Source organism: Thermobia domestica, chromosome 6 (assembly GCF_964235325.1).
Source record: "Thermobia domestica chromosome 6, izTheDome1.hap1.1, whole genome shotgun sequence".
NCBI lineage: Eukaryota > Metazoa > Arthropoda > Insecta > Zygentoma > Lepismatidae > Thermobia > Thermobia domestica.
Window position 1 is genome coordinate 26,793,865 of NC_137459.1, and position 19,280 is coordinate 26,813,144.

Below are 19,280 nucleotides of genomic sequence, written 5' to 3' on the forward strand. Positions count from 1 at the left end.
TGGGCTTCCAAGATGGGACGAAAATGACCGAGAGTTCTGCTACTATCGAATTTCGAGGTCGTTAATTTCACATCGCGTACCCTTTTGTGCGCCTATTTCGACGTTTTGTGCGTCACTGAAAGACGGTCAAAATGGGCCTCGAAGGTGGGACGAAAATGACCCACTGCTCCGCCACTACCGAATTTCGTGGTTCTTCCTTTTGCATCAATTAGTAAACGTTTCGTGCCATTTCGTGCCCTTATTTCCACGTTTAGTGCGTCACCGGAAGTGGGTCAAAATGGGCTTCCAAGATGGGACGAAAATGACCGAGAGTTCTGCTACTATCGAATTTCGAGGTCGTTAATTTCACATCGCGTACCCTTTTGTGCGCCTATTTCGACGTTTTGTGCGTCACTGAAAGACGGTCAAAATGGGCCTCGAAGGTGGGACGAAAATGACCCACTGCTCCGCCACTACCGAATTTCGAGGTTCTTCCTTTCGCATCAATTAGTGAACGTTTCGTGCCCTTATTTCCACGTTTAGTGCGTCACCGGAAGTGGGTCAAAATGGGCTTCCAAGATGGGACGAAAATGACCAAGAGTTCCGCCACTATTAAATCTCGAGGTCGTTAATTTCACATCGCGTACCCTTTTGTACGTCTATTTCGACGTTTTGTGCGTCACTGGAAGACGGTCAAAATGGGCCTCGAAGGTGGGACGAAAATGACCCACTGCTTCGCCACTACCGAATTTCGTGGTTCATCCTTTCGCATCAACTACTGAATGTTTCGTGCCGTTTCGTGCCCTTATTTCCACGTTTAGTGCGTCACCGGAAGTGGGTCAAAATGGGCTTCCAAGATGGGACGAAAATGACCGAGAGTTCTGCTACTATCGAATTTCGAGGTCGTTAATTTCACATCGCGTACCCTTTTGTGCGCCTATTTCGACGTTTTGTGCGTCACTGAAAGACGGTCAAAATGGGCCTCGAAGGTGGGACGAAAATGACCCACTGCTCCGCCACTACCGAATTTCGTGGTTCTTCCTTTTGCATCAATTAGTAAACGTTTCGTGCCATATCGTGCCCTTATTTCCACGTTTAGTGCGTCACCGGAAGTGGGTCAAAATGGGCTTCCAAGATGGGACGAAAATGACCGAGAGTTCTGCTACTATCGAATTTCGAGGTCGTTAATTTCACATCGCGTACCCTTTTGTGCGCCTATTTCGACGTTTTGTGCGTCACTGAAAGACGGTCAAAATGGGCCTCGAAGGTGGGACGAAAATGACCCACTGCTCCGCCACTACCGAATTTCGTGTTTCTTCCTTTCGCATCAATTAGTGAACGTTTCGTGCCCTTATTTCCACGTTTAGTGCGTCACCGGAAGTAGGTCAAAATGGGCTTCCAAGATGGGACGAAAATGACCAAGAGTTCCGCCACTATTAAATCTCGAGGTCGTTAATTTCACATCGCGTACCCTTTTATACGTCTATTTCGACGTTTTGTGCGTCACTGGAAGACGGTCAAAATGGGCCTCGAAGGTGGGACGAAAATGACCCACTGCTTCGCCACTACCGAATTTCGAGGTTCATCCTTTCGCATCAACTACTGAATGTTTCGTGCCGTTTCGTGCCCTTATTTCCACGTTTAGTGCGTCACCGGAAGTGGGTCAAAATGGGCTTCCAAGATGGGACGAAAATGACCGAGAGTTCTGCTACTATCGAATTTCGAGGTCGTTAATTTCACATCGCGTACCCTTTTGTGCGCATATTTCGACGTTTTGTGCGTCACTGGAAGACGGTCAAAATGGGCCTCGAAGGTGGGACGAAAATGACCCACTGCTTCGCTACTACCGAATTTCGAGGTTCATCCTTTCGCATCAACTAGTGAATGTTTCGTGCCGTTTCGTGCCCTTATTTCCACGTTTAGTGCGTCACCGGAAGTGGGTCAAAATGGGCTTCCAAGATGGGACGAAAATGACCGAGAGTTCTGCTACTATCGAATTTCGAGGTCGTTAATTTCACATCGCGTACCCTTTTGTGCGCCTATTTCGACGTTTTGTGCGTCACTGAAAGACGGTCAAAATGGGCCTCGAAGGTGGGACGAAAATGACCCACTGCTCCGCCACTACCGAATTTCGTGGTTCTTCCTTTCGCATCAATTAGTGAACGTTTCGTGCCCTTATTTCCACGTTTAGTGCGTCACCGGAAGTGGGTCAAAATGGGCTTCCAAGATGGGACGAAAATGACCAAGAGTTCCGCCACTATTAAATCTCGAGGTCGTTAATTTCACATCGCGTACCCTTTTGTACGTCTATTTCGACGTTTTGTGCGTCACTGGAAGACGGTCAAAATGGGCCTCGAAGGTGGGACGAAAATGACCCACTGCTTCGCCACTACCGAATTTCGTGGTTCATCCTTTCGCATCAACTACTGAATGTTTCGTGCCGTTTCGTGCCCTTATTTCCACGTTTAGTGCGTCACCGGAAGTGGGTCAAAATGGGCTTCCAAGATGGGACGAAAATGACCGAGAGTTCCGCTACTATCGAATTTCGAGGTCGTTAATTTCACATCGCGTACCCTTTTGTGCGCCTATTTCGACGTTTTGTGCGTCACTGAAAGACGGTCAAAATGGGCCTCGAAGGTGGGACGAAAATGACCCACTGCTCCGCCACTACCGAATTTCGTGGTTCTTCCTTTTGCATCAATTAGTAAACGTTTCGTGCCATTTCGTGCCCTTATTTCCACGTTTAGTGCGTCACCGGAAGTGGGTCAAAATGGGCTTCCAAGATGGGACGAAAATGACCGAGAGTTCTGCTACTATCGAATTTCGAGGTCGTTAATTTCACATCGCGTACCCTTTTGTGCGCCTATTTCGACGTTTTGTGCGTCACTGAAAGACGGTCAAAATGGGCCTCGAAGGTGGGACGAAAATGACCCACTGCTCCGCCACTACCGAATTTCGTGGTTCTTCCTTTCGCATCAATTAGTGAACGTTTCGTGCCCTTATTTCCACGTTTAGTGCGTCACCGGAAGTGGATCAAAATGGGCTTCCAAGATGGGACGAAAATGACCAAGAGTTCCGCCACTATTAAATCTCGAGGTCGTTAATTTCACATCGCGTACCCTTTTATACGTCTATTTCGACGTTTTGTGCGTCACTGGAAGACGGTCAAAATGGGCCTCGAAGGTGGGACGAAAATGACCCACTGCTTCGCCACTACCGAATTTCGAGGTTCATCCTTTCGCATCAACTAGTGAATGTTTCGTGCCGTTTCGTGCCCTTATTTCCACGTTTAGTGCGTCACCGGAAGTGGGTCAAAATGGGCTTCCAAGATGGGACGAAAATGACCGAGAGTTCTGCTACTATCGAATTTCGAGGTCGTTAATTTCACATCGCGTACCCTTTTGTGCGCCTATTTCGACGTTTTGTGCGTCACTGAAAGACGGTCAAAATGGGCCTCGAAGGTGGGACGAAAATGACCCACTGCTCCGCCACTACCGAATTTCGAGGTTCTTCCTTTCGCATCAATTAGTGAACGTTTCGTGCCGTTTCGTGCCCTTATTTCCACGTTTAGTGCGTCACCGGAAGTGGGTCAAAATGGGCTTCCAAGATGGGACGAAAATGACCAAGAGTTCCGCCACTATTAAATCTCGAGGTCGTTAATTTCACATCGCGTACCCTTTTGTACGTCTATTTCGACGTTTTGTGCGTCACTGGAAGACGGTCAAAATGGGCCTCGAAGGTGGGACGAAAATGACCCACTGCTCCGCCACTACCGAATTTCGAGGTTCATCCTTTCGCATCAACTACTGAATGTTTCGTGCCGTTTCGTGCCCTTATTTCCACGTTTAGTGCGTCACCGGAAGTGGGTCAAAATGGGCTTCCAAGATGGGACGAAAATGACCGAGAGTTCTGCTAGTATCGAATTTCGAGGTCGTTAATTTCACATCGCGTACCCTTTTGTACGTCTATTTCGACGTTTTGTGCGTCACTGGAAGACGGTCAAAATGGGCCTCGAAGGTGGGACGAAAATGACCCACTGCTTCGCCACTACCGAATTTCGTGGTTCATCCTTTCGCATCAACTAGTGAATGTTTCGTGCCGTTTCGTGCCCTTATTTCCACGTTTAGTGCGTCACCGGAAGTGGGTCAAAATGGGCTTCCAAGATGGGACGAAAATGACCGAGAGTTCTGCTACTATCGAATTTCGAGGTCGTTAATTTCACATCGCGTACCCTTTTGTGCGCCTATTTCGACGTTTTGTGCGTCACTGAAAGACGGTCAAAATGGGCCTCGAAGGTGGGACAAAAATGACCCACTGCTCCGCCACTACCGAATTTCGTGGTTCTTCCTTTTGCTTCAATTAGTAAACATTTCGTGCCCTTATTTCCACGTTTAGTGCGTCACCGGAAGTGGGTCAAAATGGGCTTCCAAGATGGGACGAAAATGACCGAGAGTTCTGCTACTATCGAATTTCGAGGTCGTTAATTTCACATCGCGTACCCTTTTGTGCGCCTATTTCGACGTTTTGCGCGTCACTGAAAGACGGTCAAAATGGGCCTCGAAGGTGGGACGAAAATGACCCACTGCTCCGCCACTACCGAATTTCGTGGTTCTTCCTTTCGCATCAATTAGTGAACGTTTCGTGCCCTTATTTCCACGTTTAGTGCGTCACCGGAAGTGGGTCAAAATGGGCTTCCAAGATGGGACGAAAATGACCAAGAGTTCCGCCACTATTAAATCTCGAGGTCGTTAATTTCACATCGCGTACCCTTTTATACGTCTATTTCGACGTTTTGTGCGTCACTGGAAGACGGTCAAAATGGGCCTCGAAGGTGGGACGAAAATGACCCACTGCTTCGCCACTACCGAATTTCGAGGTTCATCCTTTCGCATCAACTAGTGAATGTTTCGTGCCGTTTCGTGCCCTTATTTCCACGTTTAGTGCGTCACCGGAAGTGGGTCAAAATGGGCTTCCAAGATCGGACGAAAATGACCGAGAGTTCTGCTACTATCGAATTTCGAGGTCGTTAATTTCACATCGCGTACCCTTTTGTGCGCCTATTTCGACGTTTTGTGCGTCACTGAAAGACGGTCAAAATGGGCCTCGAAGGTGGGACGAAAATGACCCACTGCTCCGCCACTACCGAATTTCGAGGTTCTTCCTTTCGCATCAATTAGTGAACGTTTCGTGCCGTTTCGTGCCCTTATTTCCACGTTTAGTGCGTCACCGGAAGTGGGTCAAAATGGGCTTCCAAGATGGGACGAAAATGACCAAGAGTTCCGCCACTATTAAATCTCGAGGTCGTTAATTTCACATCGCGTACCCTTTTGTACGTCTATTTCGACGTTTTGTGCGTCACTGGAAGACGGTCAAAATGGGCCTCGAAGGTGGGGCGAGAATGGCCCACTGCTCCGCCACTACCGAATTTCGAGGTTCATCCTTTCGCATCAACTACTGAATGTTTCGTGCCCTTATTTCCACGTTTAGTGCGTCACCGGAAGTGGGTCAAAATGGGCTTCCAAGATGGGACGAAAATGACCGAGAGTTCTGCTAGTATCGAATTTCGAGGTCGTTAATTTCACATCGCGTACCCTTTTGTGCGCCTATTTCGACGTTTTGTGCGTCACTGAAAGACGGTCAAAATGGGCCTCGAAGGTGGGACGAAAGTGACCCACTGCTCCGCCACTACCGAATTTCGAGGTTCTTCCTTTCGCATCAATTAGTGAACGTTTCGTGCCCTTATTTCCACGTTTAGTGCGTCACCGGAAGTGGGTCAAAATGGGCTTCCAAGATGGGACGAAAATGACCAAGAGTTCCGCCACTATTAAATCTCGAGGTCGTTAATTTCACATCGCGTACCCTTTTGTACGTCTATTTCGACGTTTTGTGCGTCACTGGAAGACGGTCAAAATGGGCCTCGAAGGTGGGACGAAAATGACCCACTGCTTCGCCACTACCGAATTTCGAGGTTCATCCTTTCGCATCAACTAGTGAATGTTTCGTGCCGTTTCGTGCCCTTATTTCCACGTTTAGTGCGTCACCGGAAGTGGGTCAAAATGGGCTTCCAAGATGGGACGAAAATGACCGAGAGTTCTGCTACTATCGAATTTCGAGGTCGTTAATTTCACATCGCGTACCCTTTTGTGCGCCTATTTCGACGTTTTGTGCGTCACTGAAAGACGGTCAAAATGGGCCTCGAAGGTGGGACGAAAATGACCCACTGCTCCGCCACTACCGAATTTCGTGGTTCTTCCTTTTGCATCAATTAGTAAACGTTTCGTGCCATTTCGTGCCCTTATTTCCACGTTTAGTGCGTCACCGGAAGTGGGTCAAAATGGGCTTCCAAGATGGGACGAAAATGACCGAGAGTTCTGCTACTATCGAATTTCGAGGTCGTTAATTTCACATCGCGTACCCTTTTGTGCGCCTATTTCGACGTTTTGTGCGTCACTGAAAGACGGTCAAAATGGGCCTCGAAGGTGGGACGAAAATGACCCACTGCTCCGCCACTACCGAATTTCGAGGTTCTTCCTTTCGCATCAATTAGTGAACGTTTCGTGCCCTTATTTCCACGTTTAGTGCGTCACCGGAAGTGGGTCAAAATGGGCTTCCAAGATGGGACGAAAATGACCGAGAGTTCTGCTACTATCGAATTTCGAGGTCGTTAATTTCACATCGCGTACCCTTTTATACGTCTATTTCGACGTTTTGTGCGTCACTGGAAGACGGTCAAAATGGGCCTCGAAGGTGGGACGAAAATGACCCACTGCTTCGCCACTACCGAATTTTGAGGTTCATCCTTTCGCATCAACTAGTGAATGTTTCGTGCCGTTTCGTGCCCTTATTTCCACGTTTAGTGCGTCACCGGAAGTGGGTCAAAATGGGCTTCCAAGATGGGACGAAAATGACCGAGAGTTCTGCTACTATCGAATTTCGAGGTCGTTAATTTCACATCGCGTACCCTTTTGTGCGCCTATTTCGACGTTTTGTGCGTCACTGAAAGACGGTCAAAATGGGCCTCGAAGGTGGGACGAAAATGACCCACTGCTCCGCCACTACCGAATTTCGAGGTTCTTCCTTTCGCATCAATTAGTGAACGTTTCGTGCCGTTTCGTGCCCTTATTTCCACGTTTAGTGCGTCACCGGAAGTGGGTCAAAATGGGCTTCCAAGATGGGACGAAAATGACCAAGAGTTCCGCCACTATTAAATCTCGAGGTCGTTAATTTCACATCGCGTACCCTTTCGTACGTCTATTTCGACGTTTTGTGCGTCACTGGAAGACGGTCAAAATGGGCCTCGAAGGTGGGACGAAAATGACCCACTGCTCCGCCACTACCGAATTTCGAGGTTCATCCTTTCGCATCAACTACTGAATGTTTCGTGCCCTTATTTCCACGTTTAGTGCGTCACCGGAAGTGGGTGAAAATGGGCTTCCAAGATGGGACGAAAATGACCGAGAGTTCTGCTAGTATCGAATTTCGAGGTCGTTAATTTCACATCGCGTACCCTTTTGTGCTCCTATTTCGACGTTTTGTGCGTCACTGAAAGACGGTCAAAATGGGCCTCGAAGGTGGGACGAAAGTGACCCACTGCTCCGCCACTACCGAATTTCGAGGTTCTTCCTTTCGCATCAATTAGTGAACGTTTCGTGCCCTTATTTCCACGTTTAGTGCGTCACCGGAAGTGGGTCAAAATGGGCTTCCAAGATGGGACGAAAATGACCAAGAGTTCCGCCACTATTAAATCTCGAGGTCGTTAATTTCACATCGCGTACCCTTTTGTACGTCTATTTCGACGTTTTGTGCGTCACTGGAAGACGGTCAAAATGGGCCTCGAAGGTGGGACGAAAATGACCCACTGCTTCGCCACTACCGAATTTCGAGGTTCATCCTTTCGCATCAACTAGTGAATGTTTCGTGCCGTTTCGTGCCCTTATTTCCACGTTTAGTGCGTCACCGGAAGTGGGTGAAAATGGGCTTCCAAGATGGGACGAAAATGACCGAGAGTTCTGCTACTATCGAATTTCGAGGTCGTTAATTTCACATCGCGTACCCTTTTGTGCGCCTATTTCGACGTTTTGTGCGTCACTGAAAGACGGTCAAAATTGGCCTCGAAGGTGGGACGAAAATGACCCACTGCTCCGCCACTACCGAATTTCGAGGTTCTTCCTTTCGCATCACTTAGTGAACGTTTCGTGCCGTTTCGTGCCCTTATTTCCACGTTTAGTGCGTCACCGGAAGTGGGTCAAAATGGGCTTCCCAGATGGGACGAAAATGACCAAGAGTTCCGCCACTATTAAATCTCGAGGTCGTTAATTTCACATCGCGTACCCTTTTGTACGTCTATTTCGACGTTTTGTGCGTCACTGGAAGACGGTCAAAATGGGCCTCGAAGGTGGGACGAAAATGACCCACTGCTCCGCCACTACCGAATTTCGAGGTTCATCCTTTCGCATCAACTACTGAATGTTTCGTGCCGTTTCGTGCCCTTATTTCCACGTTTAGTTCGTCACCGGAAGTGGGTCAAAATGGGCTTCCAAGATGGGACGAAAATGACCGAGAGTTGTGCTAGTATCGAATTTCGAGGTTGTTAATTTCACATCGCGTACCCTTTTGTGCGCCTATTTCGACGTTTTGTGCGTCACTGAAAGACGGTCAAAATGGGCCTCGAAGGTGGGACGAAAATGACCCACTTCTCCGCCACTACCGAATTTCGAGGTTCTTCCTTTCGCATCAATTAGTGAACGTTTCGTGCCCTTATTTCCACGTTTAGTGCGTCACCGGAAGTGGGTCATAATGGGCTTCCAAGATGGGACGAAAATGACCAAGAGTTCCGCCACTATTAAATCTCGAGGTCGTTAATTTCACATCGCGTACCCTTTTGTACGTCTATTTCGACGTTTTGTGCGTCACTGGAAGACGGTCAAAATGGGCCTCGAAGGTGGGACGAAAATGACCCACTGCTCCGCCACTACCGAATTTCGAGGTTCATCCTTTCGCATCAACTACTGAATGTTTCGTGCCGTTTCGTGCCCTTATTTCCACGTTTAGTGCGTCACCGGAAGTGGGTCAAAATGGGTTTCCAAGATGGGACGAAAATGACCGAGAGTTCTGCTGCTATCGAATTTCGAGGTCGTTAATTTCACATCGCGTACCCTTTTGTGCGCCTATTTCGACGTTTTGTGCGTCACTGAAAGACGGTCAAAATGGGCCTCGAAGGTGGGACGAAAATGACCCACTGCTCCGCCACTACCGAATTTCGAGGTTCTTCCTTTCGCATCAATTAGTGAAAGTTTCGTGCCGTTTTGTGCCCTTATTTCCACGTTTAGTGCGTCACCGGAAGTGGGTCAAAATGGGCTTCCAAGTTGGGACGAAAATGACCAAGAGTTCCGCCACTATTAAATCTCGAGGTCGTTAATTTCACATCGCGTACCCTTTTGTACGCCTATTTCGACGTTTTGTGCGTCACTGGAAGACGGTCAAAATGGGCCTCGAAGGTGGGACGAAAATGACCCACTGCTCCGCCACTACCGAATTTCGAGGTTCATCCTTTCGCATCAACTAGTGAATGTTTCGTGCCGTTTCGTGCCCTTATTTGCACGTTTAGTGCGTCACCGGAAGTGGGTCAAAATGGGCTTCCAAGATGGGACGAAAATGACCAAGAGTTCCGCCACTATTAAATCTCGAGGTCGTTAATTTCACATCGCGTACCCTTTTGTACGCCTATTTCGATGTTTTGAGCGTCACTGGAAGACGGTCAAAATGGGCCTCGAAGGTGGGACGAAAATGACCCACTGCTCCGCCACTATACCTACCAAATTTCGTGGTCCTTCCTTTCGCGTCGAGTAGTGAATGTTTCGTGCTCTTATTTTCACGTTTTGCGCGTCACCAGAAGTGTGTGAAAATGGACGTCCAAAGTGTGACCAAAATGACCCATTGTTCCGACACTATCGAATTTCTAGGTCGTTTCTTTCGCATCGTTTAGTGATTATTTTTTAAAAAGTTTTCTGTGCCTACTTCCTCGTCTTGTGCGTCACCGGAAGTGAGTTAAACGGGCCTTTAAAGTGGGAGTTAAATGGCTCACTATTCCGCCACTATCGAATTTCGAGGTTGGTTCTTTCGCATAGTTTTGGGTGTATTTTGTACCGTTCTGTTCGCCTACTTCCACGTTTTGAGCATCACCAGAAATGCGTCAAAATGGTCCATCAATGTGTGAGAAAATAGAGCCATTGTTCCGCCACTATCGAATTTAGGGGGTCGTTTCTTTCGCATCGTATAGTGCCTGCTTTGTACCGTTTTGTGCTCCTATTTCCACTTTAGTGCGACAACAAAAATGGGTCAAAATGGCCTACAAGTATAGCGGAATAACTTAATGCTGTTCCGTCACCATCAAATGAGGTCGTTTCCTTCACACTTTTTATACATGATTTGTGTCGCTTTGTGCATCAGTGGAAGAGGGTCAAAATGGACCTTGAAAGTGGAATGAATATGTCTTTCTCTGCCATATTTGTAGGTCACCTTTGATCCACTTTTGTTGGCCTACAAAACGTGAAAGTATGCGCAGAAACGGTATAAATATGCACTAAACAATGCGAAAAAAGCGACCTTGAAATTCGATACTGGTGGGAGAGTGGATCAGTTTTCTTCCCACATTGAATGCCCATTTTGACCCACTACCATTGATTCACAAAACGTGGAAATAGGCTTACAAAACGGTAGAAAACACGCACAAGACGATGTGAAGGAAACGACCTCTAAATCGTTCCTTACGGAAAAGCATTAACTTGTTCCGCCATATTTGTAGGATAACATTGACCCATTTCCGGTGACGCAGAAAACGAGGAAATAGGCGCACAAAACGACACAAAAATGGAAATTTAGCTTAATTACATGGAAATTTTAAGTTTGTAAGCTTAATTATATGGAAAATTTTATACATTTTTCCTTTACATTGGTCTACTTTACGTTGATTTGGGACTTTTAAATTGTATTCATTTTTCCACTGAAAAATATGTATAATTCAACAAGTTGATTTGATTTTGAGTTGCTTTTGGGGTTTAACGTCCCGGTTAGCAGCGAGGCTATATGAGACATGGACCTACTGATTAACGTGGAATCCGAGCCACATGAGCTACCGCCAGGAATCGAACCCGGGTTTCCCACGCCAAAGGCGCGTACGCTAACCGCTTAGCCACGGAGGAGCTCTATGATTCAACAAGGAAATATTTATTAGTTATAATTATAATAATTATCTATATAATTGAATTCATTGTAATTTGGTCCATAACAAACACTTTACCATTTCGTACTAGCTGTTATGCCCGTTCTTCGCACGGATCAGATAAAATATCAATGTAAACAAACTGAACAACGGGAGAACAATTAAGAAACATTTCTAACATTGGATATATTTTGTGTGAATATATATCCAACAACGTACATGTGTTTTCATTGGGAAGGCCGATGGGGCTGAATTTGAACGTAAACACTATCGGGGGTGTCACTATACGTCCACCACAAAGTACAAACTGCGCGAGCTGGGATCGAACCAGGGATCTCAAGCACCGGAGGTGAACGCTCTACCACTGACCCATCGCGCCAACTGGTAAGAACTACAGTATATACTTATATTGGTGCTCACGGCGTCATTAACTTGTTCCGCCACCAACGAATTTCAAGGTACTTTGTTTTGCATCTTTGTGTCGCTTTATGCGCCTATTCCCACATTTTGTGCATCACCGGAAGTGGTCAAAATGGGCCTACAAATATGGCGGAACAAGTTATTGCTCTTCCGCCACCAATGAATTTTGAGATTGTTTCCTTCACATCGTTTTGTGCCGTTTTGTGCGTCTACTTCCGTTTTGTACGTCGTGGGAAGTGAGTTAACATGAGTCCCCAAGGTGGGACGAAAACGATCAAAAGTTCCGCCACTATTAAATCTCGAGGTCGTTAATTTCACATCGCGTACCCTTTTGTACGTCTATTTCGACGTTTTGTGCGTCACTGGAAGACGGTCAAAATGGGCCTCGAAGGTGGGACGAAAATGACCCACTGCTCCGCCACTACCGAATTTCGAGGTTCATCCTTTCGCATCAACTAGTGAATGTTTCGTGCCCTTATTTCCACGTTTAGTGCGTCACCGGAAGTGGGTCAAAATGGGCTTCCAAGATGGGACGAAAATGACCGAGAGTTCTGCTACTATCGAATTTCGAGGTCGTTAATTTCACATCGCGTACCCTTTTGTGCGCCTATTTCGACGTTTTGTGCGTCACTGAAAGACGGTCAAAATGGGCCTCGAAGGTGGGACGAAAATGACCCACTGCTCCGCCACTACCGAATTTCGTGGTTCTTCCTTTCGCATCAATTAGTGAACGTTTCGTGCCCTTATTTCCACGTTTAGTGCGTCACCGGAAGTGGGTCAAAATGGGCTTCCAAGATGGGACGAAAATGACCGAGAGTTCTGCTACTATCGAATTTCGAGGTCGTTAATTTCACATCGCGTACCCTTTTGTGCGCCTATTTCGACGTTTTGTGCGTCACTGAAAGACGGTCAAAATGGGCCTCGAAGGTGGGACGAAAATGACCCACTGCTCCGCCACTACCGAATTTCGTGGTTCTTCCTTTCGCATCAATTAGTGAACGTTTCGTGCCCTTATTTCCACGTTTAGTGCGTCACCGGAAGTGGGTCAAAATGGGCTTCCAAGATGGGACGAAAATGACCAAGAGTTCCGCCACTATTAAATCTCGAGGTCGTTAATTTCACATCGCGTACCCTTTTATACGTCTATTTCGACGTTTTGTGTGTCACTGGAAGACGGTCAAAATGGGCCTCGAAGGTGGGACGAAAATGACCCACTGCTTCGCCACTACCGAATTTCGAGGTTCATCCTTTCGCATCAACTAGTGAATGTTTCGTGCCGTTTCGTGCCCTTATTTCCACGTTTAGTGCGTCACAGGAAGTGGGTCAAAATGGGCTTCCAAGATGGGACGAAAATGACCGAGAGTTCTGCTACTATCGAATTTTGAGGTCGTTAATTTCACATCGCGTACCCTTTTGTGCGCCTATTTCGACGTTTTGTGCGTCACTGAAAGACGGTCAAAATGGGCCTCGAAGGTGGGACGAAAATGACCCACTGCTCCGCCACTACCGAATTTCGTGGTTCTTCCTTTCGCATCAATTAGTGAACGTTTCGTGCCCTTATTTCCACGTTTAGTGCGTCACCGGAATTGGGTCAAAATGGGCTTCCAAGATGGGACGAAAATGACCATGAGTTCCGCCACTATTAAATCTCGAGGTCGTTAATTTCACATCGCGTACCCTTTTGTACGCCTATTTCGATGTTTTGAGCGTCACTGGAAGACGGTCAAAATGGGCCTCAAAGGTGGGACGAAAATGACCCACTGCTCCGCCACTATACCTACCAAATTTCGTGGTCCTTCCTTTCGCGTCGAGTAGTGAATGTTTCGTGCCGTTTCGTGCTCTTATTTTCACGTTTTGCGCGTCACCAGAAGTATGTGAAAATGGACGTCCAAAGTGTGACCAAAATGACCCATTGTTCCGACACTATCGAATTTCTAGGTCGTTTCTTTCGCATCGTTTAGTGATTATTTTTTAAAAAGTTTTCTGTGCCTACTTCCTCGTCTTGTGCGTCACCGGAAGTGAGTTAAACGGGCCTTTAAAGTGGGAGTTAAATGGCTCACTATTCCGCCACTATCGAATTTCGAGGTTGGTTCTTTCGCATCGTTTAGTGTGTATTTTGTACCGTTCTGTTCGCCTACTTCCACGTTTTGAGCATCACCAGAAATGCGTCAAAATGGTCCATCAATGTGTGAGAAAATAGAGCCATTGTTCCGCCACTATCGAATTTAGGGGGTCGTTTCTTTCGCATCGTATAGTGCCTGCTTTGTACCGTTTTGTGCTCCTATTTCCACTTTAGTGCGACAACAAAAATGGGTCAAAATGGCCTACAAGTATAGCGGAATAACTTAATGCTGTTCCGTCACCATCAAATGAGGTCGTTTCCTTCACACTTTTTATACATGATTTGTGTCGCTTTGTGCATCAGTGGAAGAGGGTCAAAATGGACCTTGAAAGTGGAATGAATATGTCTTTCTCTGCCATATTTGTAGGTCACCTTTGATCCACTTTCGTTGGCCTACAAAACGTGAAAGTATGCGCAGAAACGGTATAAATATGCACTAAACAATGCGAAAAAAGCGACCTTGAAATTCGATACTGGTGGGAGAGTGGATCAGTTTTCTTCCCACATTGAATGCCCATTTTGACCCACTACCATTGATTCACAAAACGTGGAAATAGGCTTACAAAACGGTAGAAAACACGCACAAGACGATGTGAAGGAAACGACCTCTAAATCGTTCCTTACGGAAAAGCATTAACTTGTTCCGCCATATTTGTAGGATAACATTGACCCATTTCCGGTGACGCAGAAAACGAGGAAATAGGCGCACAAAACGACACAAAAATGGAAATTTAGCTTAATTACATGGAAATTTTAAGTTTGTAAGCTTAATTATATGGAAAATTTTATACATTTTTCCTTTACATTGGTCTACTTTACGTTGATTTGGGACTTTTAAATTGTATTCATTTTTCCACTGAAAAATATGTATAATTCAACAAGTTGATTTGATTTTGAGTTGCTTTTGGGGTTTAACGTCCCGGTTAGCAGCGAGGCTATATGAGACATGGACCTACTGATTAACGTGGAATCCGAGCCACATGAGCTACCGCCGGGAATCGAACCCGGGTTTCCCACGCCAAAGGCGCGTACGCTAACCGCTTAGCCACGGAGGAGCTCTATGATTCAACAAGGAAATATTTATTAGTTATAATTATAATAATTATCTATATAATTGAATTCATTGTAATGTGGTCCATAACAAACACTTTACCATTTCGTACTAGCTGTTATGCCCGTTCTTCGCACGGATCAGATAAAATATCAATGTAAACAAACTGAACAACGGGAGAACAATTAAGAAACATTTCTAACATTGGATATATTTTGTGTGAATATATATCCAACAACGTACATGTGTTTTCATTGGGAAGGCCGATGGGGCTGAATTTGAACGTAAACACTATCGGGGGTGTCACTATACGTCTGAGCAACCCCGATAAATATGGATTCGACACAAATTCTACTACTTTTACATGTCCCGGTGAACGCCCCCTCAGACCCCCTTGGTTCGTATTGTGAAACAATCTCCTCTGGCCCCCACCAACCCCCAACTAATACCACGAAAACTATGAATGTTACACTAACATCTGCCATTTTCTACTACTTTTTACATATGCCGGTAAAAATCCCTATAATCCTCTGGTTCCAATTTTGAAAAAAACAATGCCTCTAGTCCGCAGCCGATGGGGGCTGTATTTGGAAGTCAACGCCTGTGGAAGTATCACCATTCATCTCAGCGACAGCGAAAACTATGGATTTGACACTAATATCGGTCACTTTCCATTAGTTTTACATGTCTCGCAATTCCCCACCCCCGGTGACTCCCGGCCCGCATACAATGGTGGCTAAATTTGAAAATCATCGCTAATGAAAGTATCACCATTGATCTCAGCCACCGCGAAAACTACGGATTTGACATCGGTCATTGTGGATTATTTTTACATGTCTCGTGATCCCCTTCATAATGCCCCCGTTTCTTATCTGATGGGGGCTAAATGTGAAAGTAAACGCGGTCTTGAGTTTCACCAATGAGCTCAGCTACCCCGAAAACTATGAATTTGACATTAATATCGGTCATTTTCGATTATTTTTTTACATGTCTCGGAATTCCCCCCTCTGGTGACCCAAGGCCCGCATACAACGGTGGATGAATTTGAAAGTCATCGCTAATGGTAGTGTCACCATTGATATCAGCAACCGCGAAAACTATGGATTTGACACTAATATCGGTCATTTTGGATTACTTGTACGTTTCGGTATCCCCCCCCCATTGACCCACGGCCCGTAGCAGAATACGGTGAATTTTGAAGTTAATGCGATCGGAGTTTCACCATTGATCTCAGCGACCGCGAAAACTATGAAATCGACACTGATATCGGTCATTTTCTACTACTTTTACATGTCAGGGTAAACGCCCCCCTGAGACCCCCTGGTTCGATTTTCGATTTTTTTCGAAAAAGCTTTGCCTTGGTGTGGGACCTGGACCAAGGTATCTTTGACCAAAATTTGGTAACTCTCAGTCGACTTGTCTGGTCCCCAGGCCGGTCCCGGTAAAGGTCTCCTGGAGACCCCATAGTAAGGAATTAAAAAAAAAAACTCTTCGTCTTGGTCTGGGGCCTAGACCAAGCTACCCGTGACCAAATTTTGAAAAGTTTCGGTCCACTCGTCTCGTCCACAGGCCGCACAAAGATAGACACACAGACACACGAACAAACTATTTTATTTATATTAGAAAGGTCAGATCCGCCGTTATTGTATTAGTGCGATGCTTGAGCGATTGATCGTAGAAATTCAAACTCCGATGAGTGATAATTTTATAGGCTTGTTTTATTACAAGTTTAAACTCTTTAGTCAGTAGAGAAGAGGGCGTGAATCATGGGTCAAAGTTGATGACAATGGGTTTTGGCGGGTCTGTGGGTCACAGTGGGTAAGAGTGATTTATGGTGGGTGGTGGGTCAGAGTGGGTCACGGTGGGTCGTGGGTCACGACGGGTGGTGAGTCAATTGGTCGTGGCTAAAGTTTTCATTGCCCCACGCCCTCTCTGAACTACAGTGTTGAAAATTAATCAGTGAAAATCAATTGCAATTGATCAATCAATTGAAAGTAATTGCTGTGGAAATCAATTGCAATTGAATCAATTGCCAATTAATTTCAATTGCAATTGAATTACAGAATTCAATTGCAATTACTTTCCACTGCAATTACTTTCAATCAATTGATCAATTGCAATTGATTCTCCTTTTTTAATGGCCAACTGCAATTAACAATTAACCATTACTTATTTCAATGGTTAATTGCAATTAACAATTAAATTTACAGATTAATTGTTAATTGTTAATTCAATTGAAATTTGCCCAACACTGCTATGAGAGAGGCATCATGATATTACCTTCCAAATGGCAACACGTTATCGAACAAAACGGTACATATGTGACCTAAATCGGATCATTCTAACTATGGTAAGTCAAGCCTTCAATGTCATGCCAAAATAATGGATTACTTTTTACTACACCAGATATATATATTTGGTACCAAAAGTGAAACCCAAAGACTTTGTAAGTTTGGTAATTCCTTTAAAATAACCGAAGCTTACCATAGATAAGGGTTGGCTGAATAAGATATGGGAGATTGTGATTAAAATATATGCATTGAACATAATAAAAACCATCAACTTAACCGTCTTTTTCCGAAAAAGTCAAAACAAATTGACTTCGCCATTTCACAGTGAGCTGTACCTCTGCTCGACTAATACCAAGAATTGCAGTAGGAAGTGTTCAACATTGTGTATAACCAGTGGCGTAGCACACTTTTGCGGGCCCCCCCGCAAACTATAGAGAAGGGGCCCTAGTTGTAAAGCCGACAGAAGTAAGGTTGAAGTTCTACTTCTTTAAATCTTTATTCATCGCAAGATTTCGGGGCCCCCTATACCTCGGGGCCCCCCGCACTGCGGGGGTTGCGGGGGCAGCTGCTACGCCACTGTGTATAACGTAATGAGCATGCAATTCCCACATTTGTAATTTGTTATACAATAAGCGTACTCAGCATAAATGACATTCTATTATTATACCGTGTTGAATGAACGAAAACAACTTGAAATAAATCGTAAGTAAATACTCACTGAAATTTTGGTTTACGATTTATACATTATAAATTATTGATTTACAGTTGGTGCCACCAGAATTTTAAACAGTGTTGCAAACTTTATTACAATTATTTTCCATATCTCCAGAAAGATGTAAGGTATCGAGTTGCTGTAAACGCCATTTTGATCTTCAAAGCCATCTATGCAATTGAATGAGGTACTTATCTAAGCAGATTTTGTAAATAAATGATTTGAAAAAAAAAATCAAAGTTTCAGTTCCTTGTATATTTGTTCTTATTCATTCGAAATCTGTGATATCGTGAGCATAGTATTAGACACTAAAGTACTTTCGGTGCCCCGTCTTTCTTATTTGCGTTATTACTGCTATAGAGGTCACCAAAATTTGGATACTTGCGATACTGTTGCGTTCTTAGTTTGCAACGCTGAATAGAAAACATGGCGGTGTATGTTTTTGTTTGAAATGTAGATTTGAAATACGTAATAATATGACGTAGTCCCATTTTTTTAAATATGTAACTTTATGATGGGTTGGAAACACTTAACTTGTGATACAGAGTCTGTATTTTAAGTAATGAGAATATTTTTGTCCTGACATGACTATACTTCAGATTGCGCTGGGACCGGTTGGAGTCGGTAGTGAGAGGGGTTGACCTTGAAAGCGCTCCAAGCGGCAGTTGCCTGCTGGTTTCCCTTGAGGCATGATCACGTGCGGCGTGGACGTCTGCAAAGAAGTGTGTGGAAGAGCAAAATGCAGCCAAGCATTGAACAGCGTTACGCAGTCAAATTTTGTGTTCGACATGGAAAATCTGGTGCATCAACGCTGGAAATGATTCGGCAAGCTTACGGCAGTGAAAGTTTATCACAAGCTCAAGTTTTTAGGTGGCACGAAGTGTTCAAAGAAGGCCGGCAGAGCATGGAGGACGAGCCCCGCGCAGATCGCCCGTCAACCTCAAGAGCCGGAGACAACGAACAACGTATGCGAGATTTGCTTAACTCCGACCGGCGTTTAAGTGTTCGTTTTATCACGGATACGCTGGGAATCGATAAAATGGTTGTTCACTAAATCATCACCAAGGATCTTAGGATGAGGTAGATTTGCGCCAAGCTCGTCCCGAAAGTTTCAACGAAAGAGCAAATGCAAAACCGTGAGGTCGTTTCGCACGATCTTTTGAAACCCATTGGAGAAAACCCTCAGTTTGTGGACATTGTCAATGCCGGAGATGAAAGTTGGAGCTTCTAGTACGACCCCGAAACAAAACGCAGAGCACCGAATAGCACACTCCACAGTCGCCTTAAGAAAAGCTCGCATGTCCAAGTCCAGAGTCAAAGCATTACTGATTGTGTTTTTCGACAACAAAAGTGCGGTCCACTGGAATTTGTGCCTGAAGGACAGACAGTCAATGGCGCCTTCTACGTGGAAGTGTTAAAAATATCGAAGAGATGGGTCAACCGAGTGCGACTAGAAATTTTCGCCGATTGGAAGCTCCATCATG

The 19,280-nt window shown here is 45.3% G+C and overlaps 1 pseudogene; it reads left to right on the top strand.

The window, feature by feature from the left end:
* The first annotated feature begins 18,535 nt into the window (after positions 1 to 18,535).
* On the top strand, positions 18,536 to 18,850 carry LOC145687145 (protein GVQW3 pseudogene; annotated as a pseudogene).
* The last annotated feature ends 430 nt before the right edge of the window (positions 18,851 to 19,280 follow it).